Source organism: Rousettus aegyptiacus, unplaced genomic scaffold (genome assembly GCF_014176215.1).
Source record: "Rousettus aegyptiacus isolate mRouAeg1 unplaced genomic scaffold, mRouAeg1.p scaffold_m13_p_11, whole genome shotgun sequence".
NCBI lineage: Eukaryota > Metazoa > Chordata > Mammalia > Chiroptera > Pteropodidae > Rousettus > Rousettus aegyptiacus.
The window spans coordinates 8459162-8470603 of NW_023416286.1; the positions used below are offsets into that span (position 1 = coordinate 8459162).

The 11442-nt window shown below is 43.5% G+C and overlaps 1 non-coding gene across 1 annotated transcript; it reads right to left on the minus strand.

Moving 5' to 3' along the window:
* Positions 1–1061: 1061 nt before the first annotated feature.
* LOC118609465 lies at positions 1062–1165 on the minus strand. The gene has a single exon (XR_004953445.1). It is a non-coding gene; the product is annotated as a U6 spliceosomal RNA (small nuclear RNA).
* Positions 1166–11442: the final 10277 nt, after the last annotated feature.

Genomic DNA, 11442 nt, shown 5'->3' on the forward strand with positions numbered 1-11442 from the left:
TCTTCGGAAAGGCTCCTGGAAACAACGTTTCTTGAGTTCTCGCATATTGATAATAGAGTCTTGATGTAAAAAAACAGTGACTTACATTTTCTTTCTTTAAGGATGCTAAATGTGTTATTCCACTTTCTTTTGGCATAAATGTTCTTTTTCAGAAGTTTGATGACAATCCAACTTTCTTTCCTTATGAGTTATGTGTTGTTTTTTATTAGATGCCAAAATATTCCTCCTTCCCTTCCTCTCTGTTTATCTCATTCTTTCCTTCCTTCCCTCCAGTAATTTTGCTAGATGATCTCTAGGTTGTTCTGCTTGATATTCTCAGGTACGAAATGTACTCTTTCAATATGTGGTTTCGACTCTTTTATTTTATTTCAGGAAAGTTTTCCTGACTCATAGTTTTAGTATTCACTCCATTCTCTTGCTTTGATTTTTCTTCTTCAGGGACTCGTGTTATGTGCATTTTCAGTGTTTAGTATTTGTTACTTTCTCTGAAATCCACCTTTTTCTCTCTCTTCATTTCCTTTTTGTTTGGTTCAATTTTTCTTTATTGTTCGTATCTCTTAAGGCAATATTTCTTATGTTTATTCATTCTCGTGTTTTTTCTAGTTTAGTCTAATTCTACAATGATTTTTTTAAGCTGATTCTTTCTTGAGTTCTACAACCTTGTTTCTGAGTTTTTCTAATTCCGATTTATGTTTTCTTTCACGTCATATACTTTTCTTAATGTCTTTTATCAGTTTGAAATAGTAAGTTTGTTTCAATCTGCATTGTGGGCATATCTTTCTACTGTGCTTTAATGGTCTGCAGGCATATTTTTCAGCTCCTTTTCTCTTTTCCTCTTATGATGAATCTGTATAGGATTTGACCTTAAATTTTTTGCCAGCCTTTTCGTGAACTTAGTTTTCCTGAAATCTTGGAATAAAATGGGATTTAAGAAAGTTTTTCTAACTCAAAGAGTTCCCACATCTGTCATTTTTGTGTAATTTTTAAAATTTGGCAACTTGCTTTCTGAAATTTCCTGGATCTGTTTCCTCCCCGTTTTGACCTAAACCCTTTCTTTAAAATTAAGTACACAGTGATTCATGAATTTGTATGACATTTTTGCACAGGGGCCGTGCTACTCTCTGTATTATTCCAATTTTAGTTTATGTGCTGCCAAAACAAGCACGGCCAAAGCCTTTAAAGATGTTTCAGTGCTTTGACAGTAAATTCTTCCCATAGAAATTAATATTTTTAAAATGCAAATCTGATTATGTCACCACCACCCCCATTCTGATTCCTCAGTGGCTTCTCACTACACGTGAGATAAAATCCAAACTCCTTGCCATGGCCTAAAGGTTCTGCGTGACCTGGTCCTTGCCTACCTCTCGGATCTCGTTCTGTACCTGTGTTCCCTGGCCCCCGACTCTAGTCAGAGTTCTCGCTGTTGAGAACACCGAGCTTATTCTGCCTCACCATTCCCTTTCTTTGGAACTGTATTCAGCTCTCACCATTCCCTTTCTTTGGAACTGTATTCAGCTCTCCATATGCCTGGCTCTTGCTCGTTCTTTAAGTATCAGTTCACCTGTAACCTTTTCGGAAGTATTTCTTGACCACCTTGTTTAAAGTGATCCTACATCTCCAGTCTCAGCTGCTGTCCATCACATCTTTTATTTCCATCTTGGCTCTTGTGACATTCAGAAAGTCTCTTAAGCTGTTGTTGACTTGCTCATTGGAAACTCACCTGCCTTGTTTTCTGCTGTGTCTCCAATGCCTTCGACAGCCCTGACACACAGTCAGTGTTCAATATTTGTTGAAAGGATGAATGGATTTGGTTCAGCTATCATGTATCTTCTTTTTAAAGTCATCACTGACCGGCCTGCCCCTATACTCACATTCGCACAGCTAGATACTTCCTGCCACATGTAGATGACTTTCTTACTCAGTTACTCATTCATCCACTCATGATTGTCTCTGCTTACTTCTCTCCTGTGGACTCCTTTAGGATAGAGCGTGAATGTGATTCATCTTTATGTCCCCAGCACATAGTGGGGTTGCAATAAATCTTTCTTTCTTTCTTTCTTTCCTTCCTCTAGAGAGCGGAGGTGACAGAACAGTTCGTAACATACCCAGTGAGTGAACTGGGAGATGAGGAGACAAAAGTATTTTTAAAAATTTAATATTATGTTCCATGGCATTGAGTCTGCTTTCTTGTATAATTCTTTATTTGATCCTCACGAAATCCTACAAAGTGGAGCAGGTGTTACTATTCCCATCGAGAGATGAAGACACAGAAGCCTTGTGAGTTTAATTCGGAATTTATGAAGGCGGTAGGTAGTGAATCTGAGATAAAAAGCCAGGTCATTTGATGCTGAGTGCAGTGCTTTTTAAACCGAGGTGAGTGTGTCTCTGCCACGACACAATGAGACGAGTGTTCTTTCGTGGGTCGTAAATGTTCAAAGGCGAATCCGCAGAGGAGACCTGACGCGGCCGTGGGCCCATGCAGCATCGCTGGGATGAGAGCATACTCTCGGAAGAGCTATGGTAGGTAGAATCCATCTGGCTACGCCAAACCTGGTGTGCTTTGACAAAACATGAGTCTCGCTTTCATTCTTGTCTAGAACAGGAGCTGAGACACACATGAAGGTGGGCTCGTGGATGGCTCAGGGTGAAGTGGGAGCAAAGAAAAGATTGGCGGGGGGAGGGGCGGCAGCAGTCTCGTGGCAAACTGTGGGACTGTGGAGGGCAGGGAGCCGTGTGCCCTGTAACGGGGCAGTGAGGGTCGTGGCAGGGGGTCACGGGGCGGGCCTCTGGCTGAGGTGGACGACCAAGTGAAGGCCAGGAGCTGGTCTCTGAGGTGCCTTGGCCAGGGAACCCTCTGAAGGGAGGCTTCACGGTGGGGCTCGTTCGCACTCCCTGTGGCCTCCACGCCTTCTGCGCTTCAGACTCTCCCTTCGAGCTGCTGACATGTTGTCTAGACTGGGTCCTGGGAGAAAAATGCCATGAGGTTGCCAGTTTCATTCTTCAACCTTCTAGAAGGGGCTCCTGCTGTCTCCTCTGTGAGTCCTTGTGGATGCAGGCCACTGAGGACCTGAGGGTGAGTCTCTCCGGGCCCCCTGGGAGTGTTCTGAGCAGTGGCAGGCTGTCCCCTCCCGTGAGGCTCACTCAGTGTTTGTGGCATTTTCTGAGCACCCACAGCCACTGCCTCAGATTGAAAAGGCACGTGGCAGTGGGTATTAGACCTTGTGGCTTTGCCTGTCCCTCCCCAGCATCACTGTCTCTCTCTTGTCCCCCTGTCCCCTTAGCTTCTCCATCCTTGGCCTCATGCTTGGCCCTCGGCCTCCCCTGCCAGGCGGGCCAGGTCAAGGTGTCGATGTTTTCACCTGAGGGAAGCCTGCTCTGGGACGTCACCTCACCCGAACACCCGAACGCTGGCCCCAGTGGTTGCTAAAGTCTCGCTGACTTCAGACAGCCCTCCAGGGCGCTGCACCCCTGGGCCTCGGAGCCCACCCCACTCTCCCTCCTCCTTTCCTTCCCCTCGCCTCACAAAAGGCCTATGGGAACTACGCCGCCAATACCCTTGAGGCACTGGTTCTCACAGCTGTTTGGAAAACGGTGGTGTTTTATCTTATTTTTAAGGTCTAAATATTAAATTTTGGGCTAACGCCAACTCTTAGCTCATGTTAATCTCTATTGCGTATGCTAGAGGCAGAAAGATACAAAGAAAAACATGTTGGGGAAAACTTTAAATTAAGAGAATTCTATCTACGAACACAATTCCTCCCTCCCCTAAAAAGAAGACGGGGTGGAGGGGTGGGGTGGGAGGGTGGGGAGTGGGGGGTTATGAGGCCTGACAGCAGAGCCCCCCATGTGCTGCTTTGATGAGGCCTGACGTTAAGGAGGGAATGGACAGGGCAGAGGAAAGCTGTGCATTGAACACCGGCTGCGCATCGATGCCGGGAACTTTACAGTTAAATTTCAGGCCCTTGCGGGCGGGCCCAGAGGACTGGAAAGCCATTAAAAAATGGCCCACGCGTTCCTAGCAGCTCCATGACAGCATTTTTGCCCTGGAGGAAAACCATAAAGAGGTTGGGAAGGATAATAATAGCTAACCCTTATAATAATGTCTACACCACATCCAGCACTGTTTTTTTTTTAAAACTACTTTATTGGGATATGATTGACATACAAAAAGCTGTACAGAATTAATGTAACTACTTGATGAGTTTGGAGATAAATATACACCCATAAAACTGTCACTATACCCAATACCATAAATATATCCATCACTTCCAAAAGTTTCTTCCTGCAGTCGCTTGCTCTCTCCCCTCCCTCCCTCCTTCCCTCCCTCCTCCTTCTCTCCCTCCTCCTTCCTTCCCTCCTTCCCTCCCTCCTCCTTCCCTCCCTCCCTCCATCTCCTTCTCTCTCTCCCATGCTCCCTCTCTCATCAATTTGTCCCAGCACTGTTTTAAGTCCTTTACATATATTAACATAGGGAATGTTTACAGGCTCCTTAGGAGGTAGGTGTCCTGCTTTTACAGGTAGGAAAAGTAAGGCACAGAGAAGCAGTTGCCCAAGATGACGTTTGTAGTGGCGGGATTTGCAGATTCTGTGCTTTTAACTCCTGCCTTGCACAGTGTTCCTGGAAAACCACCAGGCGCTATTCTCCCCTCACCCCATATTGCCTCGCTAAGTCGTGTGTGTGTGCATGCACGTGTGTGTGTGTGTGTGTGTGTGTGTGTGTACTTGTGCACACGCGCGCCCAAGGGTCAGCCCTCGGCTCCAGCGGTGCTGGGACATTTTGCTCTACTGTGTCCTCAGCACCTAGCACAGCGCTCAGGAAGTGTCTGCTGACTCAATGCAGAGATAAAATGGGATTTTTCTGAGCACTGGACAGTGATTTTGTGGCCTTCATTGTAATCTAATTTTCTTTTTTCATTTGGGTGAAAAATGATTTTGGCATTTAAATGGCGTGACTTCATTATTAAATTTTAAAATCTGCCCCCGCCATCAAATTCCCTTTTTGGTATTTTGTTGCTCCTGCTATATTTAGTAGTGTCTGTCTTTGTAGTCTTTTTCTTCTTTCTTTCAAATCTATAATGCATTTTAACAAGGAGTATTCCATGTATGCAAAGTAGTTGTATTTTTATTTTAGTTTATCTCCTTTGCTCCATAATAGAGGTTATGAATATGCCCTTTAGAAACAAAGAATTTTCTTCCTATCTTTTCAATCGAATAGGCAAAGAAAACACCATAATGGTGTGAAATGGTCTGATTTAGAAACCAATTATAAGGAACATAATTATCTACTAGTGAAAACAAAAGCGAAAGCCAAGCATTTCTAGATTATGTCTGAAAAATATCACGACGGCCAACATCTCAGAATCAAAAATAACATCTAGTTTTCTCCTGCAATGGTGCCACCATCTCTGAGTGTGTGCGTGTGTGTGTGTGTGTATGCGCACGCGTGTGCATGTACGTGCACACACAGGAACCCACGTGTTGGAAAGACAGTGCTGACTCTGAAGGGTTGTTTTCTGCCCTGAAATTAAGGTGCACGCTCCCCCTGTCTGTTACTGATGATCACCAAAAATCAATCTATAGGTTTCTCTAGAACTCTAAGGTTCTTTTTTTTACCCTGAGGATGCAAAAGGACAAAAAGCACCCCCCTGGGGCCCTTAGGAAATGCATCGTTAAGAGACACGCTACTGCCCAGCTCAGTTTTTATAAGTTGTGCACAGTTGGGAGGGAGCTGAACACACTGATGCTCTTTCTCGAAGTGTATCAGGAGGGCGGGGGCTGGGAGGAAACAGCAGGCGGTGCTTCTGAGCTCCCCTCCCCTCCCTTCTGTGTGGGGGTGTTTGGGAGAAGGTTGCTATAGTTGGGGCTACAAGGGGAGGCGGGGTCCAGCTGCACAGTGGAGCTGGGCAGCAATGACATTCTGCCCTGGCTCTAAATGCCTGAGGGCAGGATGCTGGCATCTGAGGGCACAGAAGGGGTGCGTGGCCACAGACGTGCGCCTTAGTCATTCCTGTGATATCAGAGCTAATTCTCTTTATCCTATGGCCAACCACGCGCACGTTACCACATTGTCCGGTGCGCGTCCTTCTCCCCACTATTCTGCTTCGATCTCTCCACCTACTGCATTTCATCAGTTCTAAGATTTGCTTTTGAGCGATGCATTTTAACATCTCAGAAATCAGGATGCATCTCTCCATCAGTGCTTTGTCATAGTTCCATTGGCGGCGTTGGGACGTGAAGTACCGGTGTGCTTTATAACATAGGATGTCTTAGCTTTGATGAAATATCATCAGGAATAGAAAATCTATGGGATTTGCCAAACGCTCCCCCTTTCCAGCTTTGTCATCTGCCACCAATTTGCCACTAGCCCTGTCCCGTGGTGTCCTGTGGAGGACCTGTGGTGAAAGGCGTGTGGTCTGGAAACACAGGCTGCACCTTCTTGCCGGGCCATCTTTGCTCCGGGGTTTACTGCCATCTCTGTCTGTGGGCGCCTGTCCTTTCCCTCAGGGTCCAGCTCAAAGCCTCGGGTCCATGTGGAACCCTCCCTGATTCCGCCATCCCGGAATCCTTGTTTCCTTCCCTAAAACAGATCCATTCCTGCTTCCTTGTGGCACTCAGAACACTTTTAAAACTGAAAACCAAATTATTTTTCTGTATTAAATTATTATTTTTTCTTTGTATTTGTAAGCAAAGAGAAATTTAAGCCCTCAAACATTTGCTTTAAGGGATAGTTGGTAAGGAAACATTTGATAAGGAAAAGTTGGTAAAACTCTAAGTCAGAGGTCATGTCTGCTATCAATTTTATGTAAAATCTATTTAAGGATCATTTAGACTATTCTTGACATGTTATTATTTATTCTAAAAATTCCATATATATATATATTTTCAAATTAAAAATAGTGCAAGGAAAGTAGAAAATGGGAATGTTTAAAATTTTTATCCTTCCAAATATTCCTCCCCCCTCTCCCATCTGTTTTAGGATTGATGGGGAGAAAGCAGGGTAAGTAATGAGCCCATGCTATGGGGTTTGTCTTAAACGCAGAGTGAAAACGTGGATTTAACTCTACTGAGCGATGAGAAGCCCTTTTGGAAAGTTCCGAAATGAGGGAGGCGGCAGAGAATTTTTCCTGTCACTGCACAGAGAGCAAGAGGAAGGGCACCGCGGATGCTCACATCTGGTCGCCTGTTGCAGAGCGTCTGCGGCTGCCGTCCAGAGGGGCAGCGCCTTCCCAGTGTCGCCAAGTGTCGCCGAGGCTGCACGGAGAAAAAGACAGAGGGGCAGCGCCTGCTCAGGCCCCCCTACACCCGTTCCCGCCAGGTGACCTGAGAAACCGAGCTCCATCGCGGCACCTGCTCGCGGGAGGCCCTGCGATGGCGCGCCGCTGCCACCTGTGCTCGGGGCTCGGGCGCTTCGTTCCCAGCACGGCCCCAGCAGCCACAGGACCACGAGTGTGGGGTGCAGCCCTCATCACTGCTGCAGCATCTTCTCCCCGCTCCCCGGTCCTGTCGCTCCCAGCGATGCTGCCCACAAAGGTGAAGCGTCACAGGGGTGTCTGGGGGAGAGAGCAGCTTTCTGGGGGTGTCTCCTGCAGATGCAAGACTTAATGTTGCACCAAAGGCACGGGGTCCCAGTTATCCGGCAAACAGGTGTCCTGGTGTGTTCTCACTCCCTGTCACTCAAGATTTGTCTCTGCAGGAAACTGTCAACTAAACATGCGTTTCCTTACTCCTTAGGCTCTAGCAATACTGAATCACTGCATGGACCTGGCTTCTTATGGTTGGTGTTTTTTAAGTGGCAGCGGGATGCATGGCCGAACCGCAGATCTTAAGAACCTTGTCTTGCTTTTCAGGGTGCAGTAGAAAACGGTCGTGTGGATATGCTGGTCACAGACACCCGTGTCATCTTCCCACCGAGGGGTTTGCTGACAGTGCGACTGCCTCGTTCAGCTCCAAAGCACTGAGACGTTGCTGAGCATCTAAGCCGGGCACAGGGTATGCGAAGATGAATAAGGATCCATTCTCCCCTGTAAGTTTCATTCATTCATTCACTCAACAAATCCTTGTTCTAGACACTGGTGATACTACAATGAGTAGAATACAGTTCATATGACAGTGGGGGCAGGAAACAAATCATACGATAAAATATATTTATAATAATATAATATAAACTATAAATAAGTGATATAATAAATGACAGCAGGTCCGGGGAAGAAAGATGAAGCAGGTAATCAGTATGCTCAGAAAGATGGCTCTGAAGAGATGGCAAGTGGCCAGAATTCTGAGTAAACCAGGGACTGAGCCTGCGGTTACCTAGGGGAGGAACACACCTGACAGGCAGGAGCAAGGGCAGAGGCCCTCGGTGGGACCTGGCCGGGTGTACCTGAGCTTAGCCGGCAGCTGCTGGACGTCAGAGAGCCAGGCCAGACGGTGCAAGGCTCGGGGGTCACCTATGGCCTTGGATTTTACTCTGCTTAATTTTCGTTTTTGCGTCTGAATTTTTTTTTTTTTAACATATGAGATTTAAAAAGACTTTTTAGTGAAGCATCATGAACACACAGATTCGTACGAAAACTCCCGCTGATTTTGAACTTCATATAAACGAAATCATGTAGTATGTGCTTTTTAAAAAATTAAATGTAAAGTTTTTCAAATACAGCTGACATTCAAGATCATATTAGTTTCAGGTGTAGTCTGTCAGCATAGCGATTAGACATTTATATAACTTATGAAGCAATCACCCCCATAAGTCTAATAACCACCTGACACCACGCATAGTTATTACAATATCATTGACTATATTCCCTATGCCGAACTTTACGGCGCTGTGACTATCTTGTAATTGCCAGTTTGTACTTCTTAATCCCTTCACTTTTTCACCCAGCAACCCAACCTCCCTCTCACCTGGCAGCCATCAAAACATTCTCTGCATCTATGAGACGGTTTGTTTTGTTTGTTCATTTATTTTGTTTTTTAGATTCCACAAATCATATGGTATTTTTCTTTCTCTGACTTATTTCACTTAACATAATACTCTCTAGGTCTATTCATGTTGTTGCAAATGGGAAGATTTCATTATTTTGTTATTGCCGAGCATTATTTTATTGTATATGTGCACCACCTCTTTTCTATCTTGTTGTCTATCAATAGACTTTTAGGTGGCTTTCACGTCTTCACTATTGTAAATAATGCTGCAGTGAACACGGGGGTGCATATAGCTTTTCAAATCAGTGTTTTGCATTTCTTTAGATAAATATCCAGAAGTGGAATTGCTGGGTCATATGGTAGTTCTAGTTTTAATTTTTTGAGGAATCTCCATACTGCTTTCCATAGTGGCTGTGCCAGTTTGCAATCCTACCAACAGTGCACAAAGGCTCCTTTTCCCCTACATCCTCCCTGACACTTCTGGTTTGTTGACTTATTGTTGAGAATAGCCATTCTGACAGGTGTGAGGTGATACCTCATTGTGGTTTTAATTTGCATTTCTCTCATAATTAATGACATTGAACATCTTTTCATATGTTTATGGGTCATTAGGATGTCTTCTTCTGTGAGGTACCAGTTTAAAACTTTTGCCCATGTTTTTTCTGTTAATTGACTATCTTTTTTTAGGTAGCTTTTTTTTTTTAATCTATATTTTGGACATAGAACTGTGATTAGATATTTCTATTGCAAATGTTATCTCTCACTTCGTGTTTGCTTTTTTCATTCTCCTAATAGTGTCTTTTTTTTTTTCCTTTGGAGGAAAAGTTCTTAATTTTAACATAGCTCTTTTATTGTTAGTGGGGTTTTGTGTGTGTGTGTGTGTGTGTGTGTGTGTTCTGTTTAAGACATATTTTCCTATTCAAAACTAATGAAAATATCTTATGATTTTGTTTTGGAACTTTACAATTTTATGTTTCATGTTTAGGTTTACAAGTCGTCTGGACTTCATTTCCTTGTATGGTGTGAGGTAGGGGTCAAGCTTTTGTATTAAAGATATGGATAGCCATTTGACTCAGCACCATTGGAAAGATCCTTTTTTCTTCACTGTATTTAATTTTAAGTGCAGTAAGAAGTGATTAGAGTCTATCCACCAAGGGAGTGGCATGATCTGATCTGTGTTTTAAGAGGATCGCTCTGGCCGTGCTGGTAAGGACAGCTGGTGGGAGGCAGGAGTGAAAGCAGAGAGCCCAATTAAGAGGCCGTCGTAATAGGTCAGATGAGAGATGATAGATGCTTAGACTAGGGCGGTAACGGTGGAGATGAAGAGGTATATTTTGAAGATCCTACTTCTCAAGGCCAGCTCACAAATTGGATACAGGGTGTGACTAAAAGACAGAAGTCAAATGGGATTCCAAAGTTTTTGGCCTGGGCAATTTAGCAAATGATGGAGAACCACTGAAGAAGATCTGGGCTCTTCAACAGCCATGAAAACAATTCTTGCTGTCAGGCCTGTGTTCAAATTGAAGCTGCAAAATAAAAATACTGGATTTTCCAGCCTCCCTTGAAGCCATATGACAAAATTCTTGTCAATAAGGCATAGGAAAAGGTCTATTAGTGCCCAGAGGAGTCCTGGCACATGTTAGGTGCTAATATTATTTGTCCAGTGAAAAATGAAAAGTATGATTGATGCGATCAGAGATATAAAAGGTAGAGGAGATATTTTTTTGGAATAAGCTCAAGGAAAAGAAGAAGAAAGTGATTGAGAGCATAGGGTGAACAGTTAACTTTGGCAAAATAGAAGGTCGATTTTTTTTTGAGAACATGTCATCAATTGTCTTGATAATCACTAAGTCCAATGACTTTTTCTTCTTCTTGACTTGAACTCTGTTGTGTTAATGTTGTTGATTACCCTCTCTTTGAATTTTTCACTTTTATCCTCTCTTCTAGTTCTTTTATTTCTCTGGCCACTTTTTTGTTTTAAAAATAATTTCATTCACACACCACACAGTCCATCTATTTAGTGTCTAATTCAGTGTTTTTTTGTTGTTGTTGTTTTGTTTTGTTTTGTTTTTAGTATATTCACAGATAGGTGCAACCTTTACTTCAGAAAAATATCTGGTACGCTTTAGTTGGCATACCCTTTGTTCTAAATATTACTCCCCAGTCCTAAGCAATCACTAATTAAATGACTTTATTCTTCCTTTCTAATTGGGATCTTCTTATTTCTCAATTTTGTTTAATTGCCCTGGCTAGCATCACCCATAAAATGTTGAATAGACATGGTGAGAAACAAAAATGAATATCTCTGTCATGTTCTTTTTTTGTCTTGTTCTTGATCTAGGTGGAAATCATACAGTCTTTCACCATTAAGTATAATGTTAGTTGTGAGTTTTTAAAAGATGTCCTTTATCAGGTCGAAGAAGTTCCCTTCTATTCCCAACTGAAGTATTTCTTTTAGTCATGAAAGCATGTTGGATTTTGTCAAATGCAATTACTGTGTTCATTGAGATCTTCATGTAATTT